The following is a 20,632-nucleotide window of genomic DNA, read 5'->3' on the forward strand; positions in this document are numbered from 1 at the left end:
TCTCTTCTCTTTTCTTTACTTGCTGTAAAATATGACTAATTTAAAACAAACAAACAGAAAATTTATTGGAGAATGGGAGTATCTACTTATTTGGCCCATTTTTCCAAGCTACCAGTACTGATTTTGCTCATAGATCCTTTGGATCAAATGAGAAAGTTACCACTGATTTACTAGGAGCGAGACTTCCAGTCATCTCCCAGATGCAAAGAACGGCCAGAAAGATTTACAGATTTACTACTAACCCCTTTGAGTATAGAGCTGATTCAATTAAAGAAATCTAAGTGTGATTCAACACTTCTCTGTTTATGCTCAACAACACTTCTTCTCAGAGCCAGAAGAATTACACAGATTTCATCACCACTAGCAGAAAGAGTACAGATAATTCCTGTCATTTGCATTATGATGAAAAACTGTTCCAGTGTGTTTGATTTCAGTATTTTCCTATGGGTTCTTAAGTTTTTTGACTTTCATAGTTCCCACTAAGAAGATAGGTTCTTTCTTTATGACATAAATCTTTTTTGTAAGTCTAGTCACTTCTTTTTTGCTATACTTTTCCCAAAGTATTCAATTTTTTGCCAAGTTTTCATTTAAAAAAACCCTCCTTTCTAACCTTCATGCCTGTGTAGGTTCTTCAAGTACTTTTTTGAGAACAAAAGGCTTTTAAGTACAGTGATATATCAGCAACCTGTAAAGCATTTGACCTGTGATGGAGAAATGGTGTTTGAAAATATCTTCAAATACACCAAACAAGAAAAACACATATGACAAAAAATACCCAAAACCTTTGAACTGTAGGCTTTCTTTTGGGAACTTTGGTGTCCTAGAATGAAAGAGGAGATCAAACTGTACATATGTGAAACTAATAAAAAATTGATTCCTCAAAATATTACTGAAGACTTATCTCTTCATACAGAAAATAAGTGCAGAGTTTAATGGATGTGTTCTTTGAAAGACTAGTCCATGTTCATAAACATTATTTCACAGTTTTAAGTATAAATCACATAGCAAGCATGTAGATTATGGTTATATTAAATAATATATTTCCAATACATTTCTCACGAGAAAACAGATATTAGCATTTATTTTTCTGTGGGAATTTGTATACAGCCCTCAGGAAAAAGATGTATATTGCTCTATCAGCAACTAAGACTATTTACTGTAAGCATTTATGTTGACATCTTTACATATGATCACTTAGCATTTATCAGTACATCTTACAAATAAGATGACAAAAAAGTAAATAGTTTTAATTGGCATTCTCTCTGTCATTAATGGCGTTACAAACACAGTTGCTAATTTCAGCTGTTTAGCCAAGAGAAGGAACAGGTTTAGGTGGTTTTTTTGCTCCAGCTGTGGTAGATGAAGGCTTTACCCCTTGTAGCTGCCTGCAGATTTTGCAGTTCTAGTCAAGCCACAGCAAAGTTTTCTTTCCTGTTTAGGAATCCTACCATGCTCAGGACATCTGAGGCTGCTGGAAGTCCCAGACTCCTGAAATAGGAACAGTCTGTGGTGTGATCTTTGATCCCTGAGGAAGAGTGAGTGGTGAAGCTCTGCAGCCCTTCTGCAAAATGTGCCACTTATAGCTTGGCAATCAGCTCATCATTGCCAGGACCACCATGCTGACAAAGCAGGGAGAGGCTTGTCCTAAGCTGCACCAACGAAGCTGGGAATGGAATAGTTTATAAATATAAATGTGTTGCAGATAGAAGAAGGCGCAGTAAAGTAGGATCTTTCTAGCTAATGACTGAGAAATCAAGATAAATGTTACCAAAATGTGCAGAGGATTTAAAATAATTGATTTTTCTCTCTTATCCTCTCTTTCTTGGGTACTTCTACCAACAGTTTCACAGGTGCAGCTTAACAGCTTTTTAGTGCTTTACATTCCTCCTAACCCAAACGACAGGAGATAGACTACTTTTTAAAGTAATAGCTGAACATCATCCAGGCTTGGCCTAATAAATTCTGAGTTTGTGGTCACTGTTCTTCAGAGTTGCACTAGGTGTTTCCTGTGTGCCTCTGGATATACCTGTATCATTGAAGTAAAGCTGGGAAAATCAGTCTCCAACAAAATTTTAAATGCCAAGGAATCTGGCATTTTGAACTCTTCAGATCGAACTTCTCAGATTTCACTCTGTTGCTCAGACAGGGTGATTTGTGGAAACCTGATCTCACTCCTCACACAGGACACACGATGAAAATGGCCCTCCCCACCTCCCTAAACTCGTGGACTTTAGCATGAGTTTTAGCTCAGCTTGTTAACAGTGATGGCATATTTTGCCAGAAAGCCTCAATCTCACATTTAAAAGACTCAACAGATGCAATTTTCAGGAAAAAGGAGTGAATCAAAATAAGGATGGGAAAATGGAAGCCTGAGGATTGGAAATATTAGGATGAGGAATTAAAAACAGGAAAAGAGAGAGGAGAAGGTTTTGCTTTTACAAACAACCCTTCTTGTGTAACTAGAAATTCAATAAATAGAGCCAATATAGTGAGTTACTCCTAGTACATGTATTTTTACTTATTTATCAGAACTAAACAAGAGTACCTAGCCTTGGTGCTAACAAAAAATCAATACCAATAAGTTAATTGAAAGGAGGACATTTTGTCTTTAGTTCACTTCTGTAAGAAGTTTCCTTTAATTTCTTATTTTTTTTTGTCAATTACTGATCCATGGCTATTTTACTGATAGCTGAAGCTAACCATAAACTGGTTATTAAAATGATCAAAAGGGGGCTGAAACACACATGAATAAAGACATTATTATTTCAGCTACAAACCTATGATTTGAAGACTTAAAACAAACTTAGGAGGGATTTGATGGTTATGTGCAAATCCTCAGATTTACTTGATCATAGTGTTTTAAATTGCTCAAATCCGGATTTGTCAGCTTGGAAGAAAGGAGATACTTTTTCTGCTTCCAAGCAAAAGGAAACTAATGTATTGCCAAAACTATTGCTAAGGATACGAGTCTACAAAGGCAAGGAAGTGTATTAGACCATGGTGGTTTGGACAGCCTGTTTTTACATGCTTATAAGGAAACACTATATATTTGATGAGATTTATTTAAAGACCACAAGATGGTCATTCAGGTGCTCATTCAGGTGTTGATGCAAATATGTTTGAGACCATACAGAACTTTGTTTATGGATTGAGTAGTGGTGAGAAAATTTTGAGACATTTGATACTGGCTTTAAATGAACAGCAGCATGGAAGGACCTTTAAGGCTTGTTGCACATGCCAAAACCCTCCAGACAAGATCAAGCAAAAAAATTTATTGTTACTAGCCCAGGAAATACAAGTTTCTAAAACAAATGTGGATTAACTTTTTTTCAGAAGGACCCCTATAATCTCTATACTCAGTAGCCTCGAACCTTTTTTTAATGAGATTGAGTGTTTCCATCTTGGAGGGAAGGCTTCATGCCACAGACCTACCTCTATGCTGGCATTTAACAGAGGTGACAGATTTGCTTGCCGACACACATAATCAAAGATGCATGTGCCAAGAAGCACTGGACCTGCTATGCAGTTCTGCACTACCTTTCTGTTTATCCTCAGTAAAATCAGAATTTTCAGGAAAAGCTACACTTTATCGTTGGTGATTTACTGGTTTCTGTGCAACATAAACAATATATATGCAATAGATTTATTTGGATACATGCAGTGCTGCAGTAAAGGAAAGAGTCTGAGATGTGCTGAGACATGATGGTGGTTAAGAGCTATCTATTGCCGTTTTTTGAAATCTCCTCATTCTGCTAGGAAAACTGGCAGTGAGAGCAGAGCTTGAGAGTGGTAGGATTGCCTGGGTAGCCCAAGTGCAGAAAGCATTTTGGTGTGATTTTCACTACTCTGAAATAGTAGTGAAATTTTACTGACAAATTTTACTGACCTCTCAAGTAACCTATTTTTTGAACATGGCAAGTACAGCATATTCTCTGATACTGAGTTATATTGTAATGGTTGGGAATGTAAGTGATTTAATCTGAGGTAGGAGTTTAGATAGACAATTTTTACTTCTTTTAATCTTCAATTACTGGTACAAAATGGTGTTGAAGCGCCCACAGGAAAAGTTGGATGATTTACATCCTAATCCACATTTAGAAGAGTAAAGTAGAGTTTAATTATTAGCTTGTTATGGGAATTTGCACATAACCATCAAGAGGGACCTGGACAGGCTTGAGAGATGGGCCTGTGTGAACTTCATGAATTTCAGCGAGGCCAAGTGCAAGGTCATGCACATGAGTTGGGGCAATTCCAAGCACAGATACAGGTTGGGCAGAGAATGGATTGAGGACAGCTCTGGGGAGAATGACTTGGGGGTGTTTGAGGACGAAAATCTCCACTTGATGTGGCAAGGCAACTTTTGCAGGCCAGAAAATCAACCCTCTCCTCGGCTGCATCAGAAGTAGTGTGGCCAGGGAAGGTCCAGCAGAGGGAGGTGATTCTCCCCCTCTACTCTGCTCTCGTGAGACCCCACCTGGAGCATCTCTCCTACGAAGACAGTCTGAGAGTTGGGGCTGTTCAGCCTGGAGAAGAGAAGGCTCTCGGGAGATTGCAGAGTACCTTCCAGTACGTGAAGGGGGCTTACAAGAAAGCTAGAGAGGGACTTTTTATAAGGGCATGATGTAATTATAGGACAAGAGAGAATGGCTTTAAGCTGAGGGAAGGTAGGTTTAAATTTCATATTAGGAAGAAATTCTTTACTGCAAGGGTATGAGGCATGGAACAGATTGCCCAAAAAAGCTGTGGATTCATCATCTCTGAAAGTGTTCAAGGCCAGGCTGGATCAGGGTCTGAGCAATTTAGTCTAGTGGAATGTGTCTCTGGGCATGGCAGGGAGGTTCGAATGAGGTGATTTTTAAGGTCCCTTCTAACTGAAGCCATTCTATGATTCCACAATTCTATGATTTTTTTTAATTACAATGTCATTTTTTAATTACTTTTCTTATTAACTTTGCCTTGGAGAGGAAACATCTTACAATAATTGGAAAAAGGGAAACAAAACCAAGGTGACCATTAGGACTGTCAGAGCTGCTGTTGCGGGTAGAGTGTAGCCAGGCAGCATAGCAGCTGCTTGCAAGCTTAGACACCAAAGAGTTATCATACACCACAGACATATCTGGCAATCCCATGTCCCTTATCTGTCCTCGGGCTGGAGTTAACCTATGCCATCCTTCCCATGGCAGTCTTTAGGGAGAGGAGTCGTTGTTTTCTCTCCTTAAAGTATCTGCTCATGCTGTGACATCCCTCCTGTTTATTTTCTTTTTTTAAGTCCACAGTAAACTTCTCCTTGCCATTGGTATCCAGGGGATTAAAACAAAGATAAAATAGGAAATACATGATATGAGTGCACATCGGCATTGTAACTATCTGTGTATGTAAGCGTGTGTATAGAGATACATTTCATAAACTAGAATCTGGTTTCCCCTTAGTTGGAGGTCAAGGTAACTCTGCACTGCCAGACATTCACAAAGGTGTGAAAAAAAATATTGTTTTTACACTGTGGTTGAGAACACTTACAGTCCCCAAGCCTGGAGGCTGTCAGAATGATTTTCTCTTCATCTATTTAATGTTTATCTAAATACTGATTTACATGACATGTACATTTGAATTACTGATATATAATGTTCTTAAGATGCTTTTGATTAAGTTATTAGAAAATAATACTTTCTGAATTTTCTTATTATGTACAATTTGTGCGGATATTTTTACTCAAAAACTAAAGCTTCAAATTTTCAGTTCAAATATTGATTTCATAATAATGATAAAATCCCCATCAGGTAGGCTAAATTGAATCTTTTTAGGTACCTTGCTCAGATTTTCTTTCACTTTCATTTTATTTTGCCATAAAGACTAAAGTTTTACTGGTCAAGCCAGTTTGTATAATGAAGCAGAATGGATTCCACCAACCTCCTAAATTACACTATTATCTGATAAGACCACTGAAAAATCAATAGTCTCTGAAAATTTTAAGATATAATGAAAGACTGTATTTGGTTCTCTCATTGTCTAAGTAGTGGTAATAGTAACTATTCAGTTCCAATAGAAGAGGTGTAAATTCAAAACAATATTTCTGAAAAATACAAATACAATAAAATAACTAAGAAATTCTTTTTAAGATGTTAAAGAAGGAACCATTCTACAAATTAAATAGCAAGGCTCTACCATAAGGTCCTAGATAGCTAAGCAGGTACACAGATAGTTGTTCTGGGTCATCTTTCATTCTATAAGCAATAAGTGATATAAAGTTCAAATAATTCTTTGTGTTAATTGTTTTAATTTCTAAATTAACATATTACTAAATGGTGATATCTACAATGTATGTAGTATGTACAGATGCTTTTGCAGAAGATGGAAGAAAATATTATACTTGATGAAAAGGAATTCTGAGAGAATATTTGGGTATATTGAAGTATGATTCCCTTAAGCATGCAATGAAAGCAAAGCAAAATCTTCCTAAAATATTCTTGAAAATTTATTCAAGAGTCCCAGAACAGTTTACAACTGAAAGGTTGCAGTATGTCCTTCATGAGTTCCCTAACCACCAGGGAGTGGGCTGCCACAGGGTAACTGGGACTCTCTGTCCTCCCTCCTCTCCTTTATTTGTTTTACCCAGAAATTACTAAAAGATATCTTATCTAAAAGCGGTCATCCAGCTCTAATAAACATCAATACCAAAAGTTTTCAAATGAAGTCTGTCAAAAACTGAGTGAAACATGCTATTTAAAAAGCCGGCATCTGAGTAGGAGCCAAAGCTCTGAGCTTGGATCTTTTTCCAAACCTTTAGTTAGGGACTGTATATTTCCTCACTAATATGCTGTAACAGTTAGATCTTTATTACAGTCTCTAACCACAGTTTTTGGAAGACACATGTGGTACTGCAGGAGAACTAAAGCACATGTGTCAGCTCCTGCTGCCAAACAAAGTTGTTCTTGGCATCAAGTCACTTGCCTGTGAACTGTGATTGAAGCTGCTGTCCAAAGTCAGTGGCCTAAGATCAAATAGAAAGTGTTGAAAAGCTCAAGAGCTAAACTGAAGGATCTTGAGTTTTTGAAGGACTAGTTGTATGTCAGAACCTTCGGACATACTGTTTTCTGCTCTTAGGTGAAATTCCCAACACCTTCCGATAAATGAATTTCAGTTCACTTTTATGGTCTGACAGTGGGAATCATTTATGCAAATTGCCACTAATTCTTTGTAGTCTTTCAGCCTCAGCCTTAAACTGGTTTCATTTTTTGTAAAGTCTTTGATTGTGTGACTCTGCAAATGAATCTGATTAACAATTTATTTTTTTTAAGTAAATATATGGAGGTTTTACTTCCTTCCAAAGCATCTACAGTATATTTTACATAGCAGACTTTTCTATGATGGTCACTTTAATATTAACTATCCCTGCAGAACAACTACAAAACAGAGCTTATTATCATGGTGTTTATTGCCTCTCTACCTGAAGGACCTCAAAACACTGTAAGCTTTGACCAAATAGTTATGCACCTAGGCATAGATGCAGTGTAATTATGTGTGAACAGATTTGTGAACAGGTTTCAGCTTTTGGTTTGCTTCTGCAGATTGAAGTGTTCTGTAAAGTTCTTCTCAAGTACAAACAAAGAGAAATGTTTTTTCTTACCAGAGACTGTGAAAAGACATACTCGTTATCAGAGAAAAATTATGGAATTTTTTCGCTGTGCCCAGGGAGATACCAAGGTCACATGTAACTTCATCCAAAAGTTATTTTATTTTGTCCCTTAGACGATATGAACTGGAGTGGCAGAGTGACATTATCACATTCTGTGCCTGAGGGATGAACCTTGACCACTGCTCCTTTTTCAGGATTTTAAAAGTTTTCCATGACTAGGTAATTTCCTTGAGAAAATACATTTTATAGATGACAGCAACATAGTATTTTAACTGACAATACAAAAAGGTGTATCTATCACATTCTGGCAAGAGACTGCTTGACAGTGATGGTAATGATCACAGACTAAAAGCTAGCAGTCACCAATACTCCTAATTTATCCATACAACTTAGTGGTAGCAAATCAACCAACTGCACACAGAAAACTATTTGAATATTTGCTGTTTCTTCTAAGTGCCCTCATTCATAATAGCTTACATGAAAATATGTTAAATTTTGTGGTCCCATCTGATCCTTGTGTGTTCCTACATTTTTATACATTCCTACTGCTTAAGGCCTTGGAAGTGTTGCCCTGCATAGGACTATTTGCAGTGAAATGAAATAAACAAAGAGTTTAATACCTTTTAGTATAATGGTACAAAGTACATATTCACATTCTTTACACTCTCTTTCTCAGTCTCTGTAATTACATAATATTGAATCTATTGGGTTTTTATGTGAAAACAGAATCTGGAGATATTTTACTGTCCCCATTTTAGTCAGTGTGACATTTTATTGCCAAAGTCTACTCATACAAAACATTACTTTCTGAAACTAATGCGCACAAAATTACCAATCAGGTGTATGAAAGAGGAATAGTGGCTTTCCTGGTTTTAACTGAAAGACTAATACATTTTACATTCTTCATGCTTACTACTTTGTCTCATTCTGAATGCATGGATATGTTATAGTCCCTGAGTGCTCTGAATTCCAAATGAAACCTTAAAAGCTTATCTACTTTACCTGTGGTCTGTTACACTCCTCCACAAAGCCAAGTCATCTAGCCCTGCTAGCAGAAGAGGGGAATCCTGAGTCAGCTCTTGGTGGTTTGCAGAAACCAGACCTCATAATATAGATGAGTTTTTGTTCACGTTTGCATGTTGATATATAAGTAATTAAGGGAAAGGTGGGTAGAAGAACTGAGAACTAGACTTTACTAAAGAGGAAAAGCCATGGAGCAATGAATGAAATGAAAAAAAAGTCTTTGGATGCACAAATGAGAACAGAGGTTGTGTTTCTTCCTCTAACCATGTGTAACCCACATAGCGATTTTAAGCAGCTTCATAGAAGGGAATGGGAAAATGTAAGTATAATGGGTGAAATTATAAAAATTATAAACTTGTCCCTAGGAAGAAGACAGAAAAGACAAAAGAAAAATTGTGGACCAGGGCTATATTTAGTGTGGAGAAACATAATTCTACTGCTTAGGACAAGGATCCTGGGCCATTTGTTATTTAAACTCCACAATGCCTTCTCTATGAAGGTTAAGGTTTTGCTGAAGGCCTTGGCTTAGGCTGAGCTCTTTTTGCTACAGCTAGATACAGGCTGCTCCAAAGAAAGTATGTATACTATTCATGTGGGCCCTAAACTACCAGCTGCTGTGAGGGATATGCTTGTACAGGCTTGGGCTGACAGTGACAAAATCTTTCTTCTTCTGTTTGTAATGTCAATAACGTCAATGTTTTAAGTATTTCCAAATGCATAGTCTTATCTCTAATCAACAGAGGTTAAAAAGAAGTGTGGCACTTACCCTATTTTTTTTTCCTCCCCAATGTTTATCAGAAGGATGGGAGTTGCTGCAGGAATGGCATGGTATAAAATGTTCATGATGTGAATACAGTGGGAAAGATAATTTTTCCTGAAACTCTGGTAGTTAACAACAGGGAAAGGTATTAAAAAAAATAGGATTACTTTAGTGTATAAATTCTACTTTCTCCATTTTTAGGAGGAAGAAAAAGAAGTTTGAATAGCTTTTTAATCTTGCTTTGAAGGAGACAACCTGCTTGGCATTGAAGAGCTGTGGACAGAAGTATGGTTTCTGGACTCATGCTAAAATATGTGTGGGCATGAATGTGCTTAATACCCCATGAGAGCATCACAAAACAGTGGATCTCATTCTCCTCTCAAGTCAGAGTGACTGAGAAGGAGCTGTGCAAGTCAGTGAAAATATGCAGAAAAGAGAATAAGTTTATGATGAGTTTTGATGGAAAAATGCCTTCTGCAGGTCTCACTCTGCACTGTAGTGCAAATCCAATATGTAGTCAGCTTATGACAGTTCTGGTCAATGTTCTCTCTACAAGCAGAAACTGAGCATGCTAAACGAGACAAGTAGTAACTCTCATTGTTTATTATATTATGTAAATATAGTTAATCTCAAAATCTCAAAGCTTTATTATTTTGGACACAAATATGTCTTTGGAGGATAGACTAATAGTTCTAAATTCTCATTTTCAAAGAGGTTTTCTTTTAATTCTAGGGATACATGATATATATATAACAGTTTATATTCAAGTCTAAGAAGTGAACTTTCTCAAAAACCATTCCCACACATGCACATTTTTAATTGCTTTGCATTTCTTGAATATTTCATAAGGTTAAGTCCTGAAGGAAAATGAAGCTGCTATATTGCTCTTTCTGTGCATCCAGAGGCTTTTTCTGATAGTATATCATCTGCAGATATACTGATTCATCATTTAGCAGGCAATAGGAAACTAACATGCAATAGAAATGAATTTAAAAAAACTTAACGGCCTTTCTTTCCCCCTACACTCAGGCAATTTTCAAGCAATTTATTTTTTGGTGAATGCTACTGGTCATCTAATAAGCATCTAAATCATATTCTATTAATCCTTGGAGAAAAATGTTGAACAACTTTACTGTGAAGGTGGGCATAGACTAGACAAATAGGATGCCTCTAAGTCTTTGCCAGATAATCACAGAGAAAATATGGGGCATCCTTGATGTGTGCAGGTCTGTCAAATGCCTTGCTTTACCTTTGGAAAGTGCTTATCAAAGGCAGTGTAACAAATAAGAATAAAATATATTATCAACATTCTTCCCTTTTTCTCTCACTGTAGCTATTTCAAGTAACACCTAATAAGGACCTAATTTTCACAGAATAACTTTTTAAACCCTTCCTTATATAAAAGTGTATCAGTTGTATCAAGACCTACCATATATGTTTTTGACATGGCTAGTAAGGACATGATTTTGTTAACTGAAGTGGTCCACAAAAATGTATTGAAACAGACTCCTTAGCTATTCCTTTCATAAACTATAATTTAAGTAATGTTAGTGTTTGAGGTATAGTTGAAAATCAGTTAATTCATTTCTAAGGACTGAAGCACAAAGTGGAGTACTCTGTGTGTAAGGAAAGGCAGAATTATTTTTTATTTTTTGCAACCCACATGTTTTTCAGAGTGTAAATGCATGAGGCAGATCACAAGTACGTACAATCACTCCCTGATGTGCTCATTTATTCATTCTGATCTAAGTCCTGGTAGTTTTTCATATAGGTGTATTTTCTCAAGCTCAAGTGTATTTACCTTTGATTTATGCAGGTAAATCCTCCATGATGAGTGCTCACAGTCCATTTGCTGCTAGCAAAATTCAGAGAGTGGCTTCATTTGTTATTTTAAAATAGTAGGCTTTCTGAAGTCCAGAGAGATGTCCCTGACTGATAAAATGTGGAAGTTCATCTCACATCTTAATCCAAAACACACCTGAAGCAATCAAATCTCATGGCAGTGTTTTACCAGGGTGAAAAATCTCATTAATGCAATCATAGTCAAGGACTGATAGGATACCTTTTTTAGGTGAGATTCTTGCAAAACTGGTCATTTTGATCAGTGCTTCAGTATTACACCTCTGCATAATAAGAACTGAGAATATGCAAAGAATAGAAGCAAATAAATTTAAGGAAACTTTAATCTATTTTGGGAGTTGGATCTTGAGGCTGTTACTCCATTTGCCTTAACTGTTGTGAGTTCTTTTCCTGATGTTGCTGAGCTCTAGGCAGCAAAAAAGTGCTGCTTCAGTCTGTGCCAGAATCTCCTAATGCCTACTTTCAGAGTTTGAAGACAGGGAGAGGTCGATCTAGACCACTCCCAGGAGCTGAATTTCATCTTCCACTTTGCTGGTACTTAGCTATGCTCAGTGCTTCCCACTTGGAAATTTGTCTGCCTAATGAATGGTCTCACTACACAATAATTACTACTGTATGATCAACATGATTTTTTTTTTCACTGATTTATGAAGATTAATATTCACTGTGCATTGAAACTAATGCAGAGAATCATCGTTCTGGGAATAATTTATTTTTAAAGATGTTAAAAAATAGAGTACTATGGCAATTTTAAATCTACAATATGAGATGGATACCTTAAAAACTATCATGTTCCATTTCAGGGTAGAAATATTGATTCCTTGTTCCCTTGATTGGTTCAATTTTTAATGAATGAAGTTGCTTTATGTTTTTTGCAAGACCTTTGGCATTTCAGGTTATTTTACAGATTGAGCTAGCCGGGTGATTCTGTAACTTGTGGAACTTAGGTATTTAATACAAGAGTTTTATCAGAAGTCTGTTGGTGAGATTCCCCTTAGAAATATCCCTCTTTTCCCACATGCCATATCTCTTTCCCTGCCAGACACCAGTTGAGTTATAATCAAATAAACATCTGACAATGACAATTACAAGATCTCATTAAATCTATAAAAACAACTGCATGTTTTTGTCCAACATTTACCTGGGGGGAAAAAAAGTATAAATTAAGAGTCTCTGTGTCATCATTGTTTTGTTTAAGCCCTCTTTTCCTTCATATTCTATCATTTGAAAATTACTGTATCAAACATACAATACAGCAAGATGGAAGTTTGCTTTCCCAATAACCAGAAATATATTCAAACAAAGGAAAATACTGCTCTTTTATTGTAATCAGTTTATCAGAATCAGATTCCATTCTGGGGGTCAGAGTGAAAAGTCTTAAATTCGCCCCTCAAAAAAAGAAAAGAAAAAAAAGTGCAAATTAGAAAAAAATTAAACAAAAAGTCAGAAAAAAAAACCTTACTCAAAATAAAATTAAAAACCTGACATAATTGTAGGTCATTACATCTATATCAACTCCTATGAAATCATCAGACAGTATACATTAAAATTTCCCATAAAATCTTCCTTCTAAGGAGGTGGAGGAAAGCAGTAGCAGATATCTAGGGAAGACTCATAAGAAAGACTTTGCATACTCCTAATCAATCAGAGGACTTTATTAATTATTCTGTGTTAATGTTCAGAAGTGTTCTTGTCTTAGCCTTGCACAGAAAGGGAGATGAGTCAAGCAAAGAAATTCTGAAAAAGACTTTGTGAAAGTCCAGCAAGAGAAGACAACTTTTTTATGTGTGTTCATACACTAGAGGATTCCCATTTTTCAGCTAAAGGATAGAGAGGGCGTCCTCAGAGTTTTAGCCCAAAGAAATTGTCCAGGCTTTAAGAATTGTTCTTTTAAAGCTGCCTTGTTAATGATAGCAGCCTGCAGATAATACACATCAATGACTTCAGCTTAGACAGTTGGGATTTGAATGTTCCACTGCTGCATATCCTTTTCAAGCAAACTATTCAGATAATAAAGCTTTCTTTTATTTTCTTTTTTCCTTTTACTTTTTCCTTTTTTTTTTTTTCTTGGATTTGGGAAGTGCTATCAAACTGGGACCTCTTAATTTAAAAGGATTCCTCTTTTCTTTTTCTTTCTAAACCTTGTTAAGGAGTATAAGAATAACACAATGTGAAACTGATTTCCCCTTAAAGATAGAACAGCACTGTAATGAAAATGAAGCAGTGGTGTTGCAGATTGTGATCCTTCTGAAGAATAAAAAAGCCAGAGTTGAAAGTGAAGCACTGGCATATGCTGTCTGAGATGAAAGTTACTGCAAAAGGTATTGGTATTTTGACCTAATGGAAGATGTAAAGAGAATAATGAGGTTACATGACCTCACACTAGTTTTTAAATCACTGCTTTCTTAAAGGAGCATTTTGTTGTCAGCAGCTGTCTACCAATTATATTATCTAATGAAATATACACCCGAAACCAGAGGTCTCCCTTCTTTCTCCCCGTCCACTTTTAAAATAGAAATCAGAAGAAAGGTTTCATCTTAACTTCAAGTTTGCTTTAGATATATTTGAAGTAAGTTAATTTGAAATGACAGCAAATAATCCTCCACCATTCAGAGGCTGATTTTACATTTCTCTGTAATTATCATTATATAAGCTTCTTTTTAAGCACGCTTAATATGTAGGGTTTTTTTCTTTCTTTCCTACTTTATGCCTCAGATAAAAATGACATTTCTATAAGGAAATCTCAGCCATTATTCTTTGCCTTTGGAGACCTGTTCCAGGAGATATATGAATTGTTCAGGTATTGTAAGTTGCAGCCATTGCAGGTTTTCACTGTGCTTCCCTGCCCTGCAATGTTCCCACTGTTTCAAAGTAAATAGCTCTATCCTGTCAGCCACCACTTGAGCAATGTCTTTATGGCGATACAATAAGCTTCATGAAAAAAGAACAAGAAAAGAAGAAGGTGATTAATGCTTATGCAAAAACTGTCTGCAACAGGAAAGAGGTGAGGGGATAAAAACAAATACATACCTCAGTGTCCCATGGATTTGTATTTGTGAAGGGACTGGGCTGACACCCCAAGTAAGTGGTGCATACTCTGTTTTATTTCCACCCTTAAACATCATCATTTTTACCTTATTTTACCTATTACCCTCAAGTCTCTCTGTAAAAAAAAGGAGTTTGTGCAACTCATTTTTCTAGGGCACTTAAGGGTCATTACTCTAGCACTGTAGGAAATGTTTTATTCATTTTGCCACAACCCAGTTTCTCTGCTAAGACTTTTGTAGCAAAATGCTGCACAACTTAACAGACATGTGATTGATTAAGCTAGAATCACATAAGGAACAGAAAGGAGCTAGAAGGAACAGAATTTGTGCATCCTGATGAAATTTTTTGAGAGTCTGCTTGGTTCACATCAATCAGTATTATTTAGATAGCAACGCTTGAATACTAGCTAGATGATTTCATCCATCGGTTAATATTACTCTAATGTTTCATTCTTGAATAATTTATACCTGTTAGTGATCGTCTGTTTCTTCACAATTGTCTTTTTCATTCTTGGTAACATGCTATCCATGAGGCAGCATTGGTCTGAGACAGGAAGACATGGTCCTCTGAGAGTGAGTGTAACCACTAGCAAAGATGCTCTTTGGGAAAGCACAGTTAGGCCGTGCGCTGAGTGAAATGTGCTTAGTTAAAAAACCCCACACCTAATCAGTAGAACTGCATCTCCTTCAGGGTTGTAAAGGCACAGTTGTGACTGTTGGAGTTGTACCACTGCAGGCCAAGGTCAGTTGCCTTCCCATAGGCTGCATGTGTGCTCTGACTGCTAAATCCAGGGCTTCACAAAGCTAGACTCTGCCCAGTGCAGCTGTAAAAATGCCCTGTACTCAGTGTCAGCAGATATGCTTGTTTTCTTCTACCAAGTAGCATACCCACTTGGAGTTGAAAATACAGAAGTCTCTTTAGCTAACAGAAACATTGGCTAGATTGCTTTGGATACCTATCAAAGAGAAAAAAAGCTACCTAATTTTTAAATCAAAGTGTAACTTTTCTAGACTGAAACCAATAGGTACATCATTAAAGAAGTTAGTGATTCCTTTTTCTTCGCTGAAAGGCTGGTCGAGCGTTGGTACAGACTGCCTGGGGAAGTGGTTGAGTCGCTGCCCCTGGAAATGTTCAAAAACTGTGTGGATGTGGTGCTTAGAGACATGGTTTAGTGGTGAACATGGTGGTGGTGCTAAGTTGATGGTTGGACTTCATGATCTTAAGAGTCTTTTCCAACCTTAACAATTCTATAATTCTATAGTTCAGTGGTGGATCTGGCTGTGCTAGGTTAACAGTTGGACTTGATGATCCTAGAGGTCTTTTCCAACCTCAATGACTTTATGACTCACTTTATATTACAAAATATTTAACTCTGCACTCTAAATTAAACAAATCTATCTCACATTACTGAGGTTCATAGAAGCTATCCACATAGCTCAGAGCAAAATATTTTGATCTCAATTTCTATAAAAAGAGTGAAAATTCTACAGAAAGCTTGTATGATGAAATGTTAACTACCATGTCATGGTTGATCACGTGAAGTAACCGAGTGCCTTATTTTAGGTCATCAGTCCAGGGCTCATTTTGGTTCCTCTGCGTCTGTGTCATCTTCAGGTATTTCAGTCAACATGCTAGACATGTTTTAATTTTGTGTTTTGCTGGATTTTAATACTCTTTTACTTCAGTGGACCGAAAAAAAATTGAATTCTTGGAAATTTGAGTCAGGAGAATGTGATACAATTTGGATTGAATGTGCTCTGGGCCTCTTTAGGTGCACTTGAGCCAAACAGAATTGATTTGTATTGAACAAGTGCAAAATTGTATAATGGGTTGACCTTTGTAACAGAAATACATGGCTCATTCTGAGGTGCAGATTTCCCAGTGATAATATACTTCTAAAAAGAAAATAGGGGGGAAAAGGTAACCAGACCACATCAGTCAGAGTAGTCAAACTGAGCCAGGAATGTGTCATCTTGAATTTCCTTCTTGTCAGAAACACCCTATATTATCAGCAAAGAGGAAAACCTATTACCATTACTTTTACATTTCTACATGATATAAAAGAGAGAGAAAGAAAAAATTCTTTGTTATATACTCAGTTAAAAGTCTCCATTGGACCAGAAAGAATTTTCTGCACCTCATGAAACACAAACACTTTTAAAGAGCTACGTTCAAGCTGCTATTACTTATATAGTCTTGCTCCAGAAAAACATTTGACAGCTGATAGAAAGGAAAATCGTTGTGTGCTGTAGAGACCTATTCACAGGGCTTGTCCCAGTGACAGTGGACACCTGACACCTGTTGGCCCAATCTTGCAAACTCTTTTATATACCACTCAGAGGGGCAGGGATAATTTGCTGCTGTAAAGCCTTATCTTACAGAACATACAGATCATGTTGTATGCTGCCTGACGGAGATGCCACATGCAGCTACCAACAAGCTGTGCAGTTGGTGCTACTGTGGGATGGAGGGACTACTGTGGGATGGCAATGGTGATGTAATGCTCCCTTGGGGCCAGTATTAATAGGATTTTACAGATTTTACCTTTGAGTGTAACTCCAACACATCATCACAGACCTAAGGCCCTGAGTGAGTTCTGGATGATTTTGAAGATATGGTTCTCTAATTCAGATAATGAAGTGACTGACAGATTTTAAAATATCAGCAATAAATAGGAACAATAACTGTATACCTAAACCACTTCACATCTAAGTCTCAAGGAACCATGAGGCAACTGAACCTCTTTGATGTTGGGTTACTCTGTTTGTGATTTTTGACATCACTTGTGCCATTGATACAGGTGTGTAATGGACTCGTGCTGTAAAACTCTGTAACTACTGCCTGTGATAGTGATTCTCCAGTGGTGACCGAGTGCTACCAGGTGCTTCCAGGTGAGCTGTGGGACTACTTCCTTCTGCTGCCCTGACAGGTTGTCTGCTTGCCTGCCACTAAAGCCCATGTTCTCGCAGTCTCTTCTGGAGTGTTTTGCAAGAGAGAAAAACACACTGAGAAACTGAACTAAGGATGTTTTTCTTGCTTTTTAAAATCCACTTATAAAATCCACTTATAAACTATTTCTCCATCTGTTTTGTAATAGGACATCAAATTCGAAGATATAGTAGACACACAAAGGCATGGCAAGTTGCCCTGTTTATGGCAAGAGTAATAAAACAGGTTCCTGTTGGAAAGGCATAGTATATGTATGTGTATTTTCAATTCCCAAGGAGAGGAAATTATTTAATATGGGAGAATGCCTTGTTGTGTTTTTCATTTGTGTATGTGCACAGACAGATGTATATATACATATGCATGTGCAAACTATTTCTGTAGAGTCAAATGGAATTTGGATCAAGACACAAATCACCTAAAACATCAAGTTCTCTTCTTAGTAGAACAATGACCTTTTCACAAGTTAAATGTACCTTTTCAAACGACAGCTCATGGAATGAGAGGTAGCAGACTTGAGAAACTTGCTGACAAATGCCATCCTTGTTTTATTTCAAGGATGTAGGGCAAAGGGCATGTTGGAAATTATTAGGCCAGAAAAAAATTGACATATAAGACAGGCAGGCATTTAAGCTCCATGAAGGAGTTTTTGGGTAAAAGAATTTAATTCTCATATTAGTGTTGTATTCTACAACTTTGACATCTAATAATTTCTTAACCTATTGCCTTTGAGATTCAGCACATATTCTGAATGCAGTAGATTCCTCTTAATTGGAGCAGCTTGGAGAGCAGCTATCATCCTGATCAAGAAAAGACACCCCTAACAACAAGTCTGGAAAATTGCTCTCTGAATTTTTGCCTGGCAGAATTGATTAATTTTCTCCCATGCCTAAGAGTCTTAGACATTTATTGCCATAGGAGCACAACACAGTCCCCAAAGTCAGGTGAAATGCTCTGTTTTGTGTAATAAAGACTTTTTAGGTTAGAAATTTCCATAAAGAGGAATCCAAATTTAGAATATATTATACTTACTTGAATTATTTAATCTGACCTAAACTGAATTTTCAAAAATAAAAATATGTAAATACACTTTTTATTTTTAGGCTAACCAGAAAGACAGAATGGTTTCACATGTCAGCATTGTTAAAAATTTTTGAGAAAAGTTAATTTTTAGTTGCAGAGAAGCTTCTACATTTTCAAGAGCTATACGCTACAGTAATGTGATAAGGCACATAACAATTAAGCTGCTACATAGCACTGAGGGTTTTTTTGCTGTAATTTGATGGGTTGAAGAACAGAAGGTTTATTCATTATCTTGCTAGGCGGTATCTACTTCTATCCACCCTTATGACATTAACATGATTTCCCAGGAACACACTGTTACTCATTAGAAATAATATTGGGTTATGAGAAAATTAAAATAAAATAAAATGTACTTTGAATATAAATAAACAAAACAGAAATGCAAAATATAGATATATCAAAAAACAACCTCCATTTCAGCAAAAATTACCTTTATACTGTAAACTTACAGAATTATGTAGGAGGCAAATAAAGAGGTAAATGGACTTAAAACCATATTTCAACAAGCAATACATGTTTACTTTGCTCATGGGAATAGTTTGGTCAAACGATTGGGCAAGTAATGCTTAATGGTACCTCTCTAGAAAACACATGGCTTAAGTAAGCCTTTTAAACTACAGTCAGATCATATCTGATACATAAGAGCCTAAAATTAAAATATAGCTAACAGTTGTCTGAAGGATAATGCCATGAATTGTCTTCCATTTGCCCATGAAAACACTATGTCCACTCTATTCATAACTTAGGCTAATTTCTAGAGGTAGGTACATGGAGAACAAAAATTGCACAAGTAAGCACATACTAGTGCAATACATAGATATCGTGTACCATAAAAAAAGCACTGTATGTAGTCAACTTTCAACTCTTTGTGATGATGGGATAATAAATATTTGGTACAGAATGGTTGTCCACTGTTAAGAATGCTGCTGTCACTTTTTCAGTAGCTAAATGACTATGGTAGCTTTTAACATGCCATTCACTGGTCAGATTATGTGACCAATACATCTGTTCTTGAGCAAGCAGCAGTCACAAGTGTAGAGGCCATGCTGATGAGAACACAACTGCGATGGGCAGGGCACGTCTCCAGGATGAAGGACCACCGCCTCCCTAAGATCCTGCTCTATGGTGAACTTGCCACTGGCTGCCGCAAGAGAGGAGCCCGGAAGAAAAGATTCAAGGACTCCCTGAAACAACATCTCAGCCTTGGCCATATTGATCACCATAATTGGTCCACTCTGGCCTCAAATCGGGAGGCCTGGAGACACAGCATCTATAACGCTGCGGAAGCCTTTGAGAACACACGCAGGATCACTCTCGAGGAGAAAAGGCAACACAGGAAGAACCGTGTCTTGCGGAATACACCATCTAAGGAGTCTTTCTGTTGTGCCTTTTGCAACCGGATATGTCTGTCACGTATTGGCCTCATAAGTCACCAACGTGCCTGTAACAAATGTGGATAAAGCCTTCCCAAATCTTCGTTCGCGAAGCCCAGCCATGATCAACTTACATTAAGAACAGCCTGACTGAAGATATTAATGTGCATTTTCTTCCAGAAAAAATTTTACATTCAGTCAATCTGCATAGTTTGAGACAAGTACAGCCCAAACCTAACCTTATCTTATTGTAAACAACATTGTCTAAAGGCTTTTTGAAAATATTATCTTCATTTCCTGATCTTGAAATTGAAGGTCACCTTTAGGTTGGAAAATCCTGGCTGATGCTGAACTCAACAGTAGACTGGCAGCCACCCTTTGTGGCAGTGACCTGGTATACGGCTGTGGGATCTCCTATATCCTGTACTTAGCACGTTTTAATATCTATGTGAACATCTAATCTGGTTGTTGGATCCTGCTGAAGTCTTTGCTCTCGTGATATGTTGTTGCAGTGAGTCCCAGGGACAGGTTGTACAGTGGGGAAGGAGCTTTGGTGATTAGAGGGCCACATTAGGACCTGCAAAAAAGTCCGGCTTTGATCTCTTTCTTTGCCAAAGGCTGTATGAATTGGATCAATTCTTTACAAGTTATTTATAACAAGATATTTAGTACAATTAAGAATTTTGTTAGACAGGCCTGGCTGTCACTGTGACTAAGGGGCCTAATTTTTTTGGATATGACTCTATTTTTAGACTCCTAAATATCACCTTTCCGTGATTCCAGCTGTGCCTAGCCCACAAAACAGATTACAGCTCACAGTTTCTGTAGCTCATCCTCCTGTGCAGAGCAGACAGCATAGGAGTTTAGTCCTGGCAAGAGGACTGTTCCTAACAGCTACTGTGCTGG

The sequence above is a fragment of the Chiroxiphia lanceolata genome, chromosome Z (genome assembly GCF_009829145.1).
Source record: "Chiroxiphia lanceolata isolate bChiLan1 chromosome Z, bChiLan1.pri, whole genome shotgun sequence".
NCBI classification, from domain to species: Eukaryota; Metazoa; Chordata; class Aves; order Passeriformes; family Pipridae; genus Chiroxiphia; species Chiroxiphia lanceolata.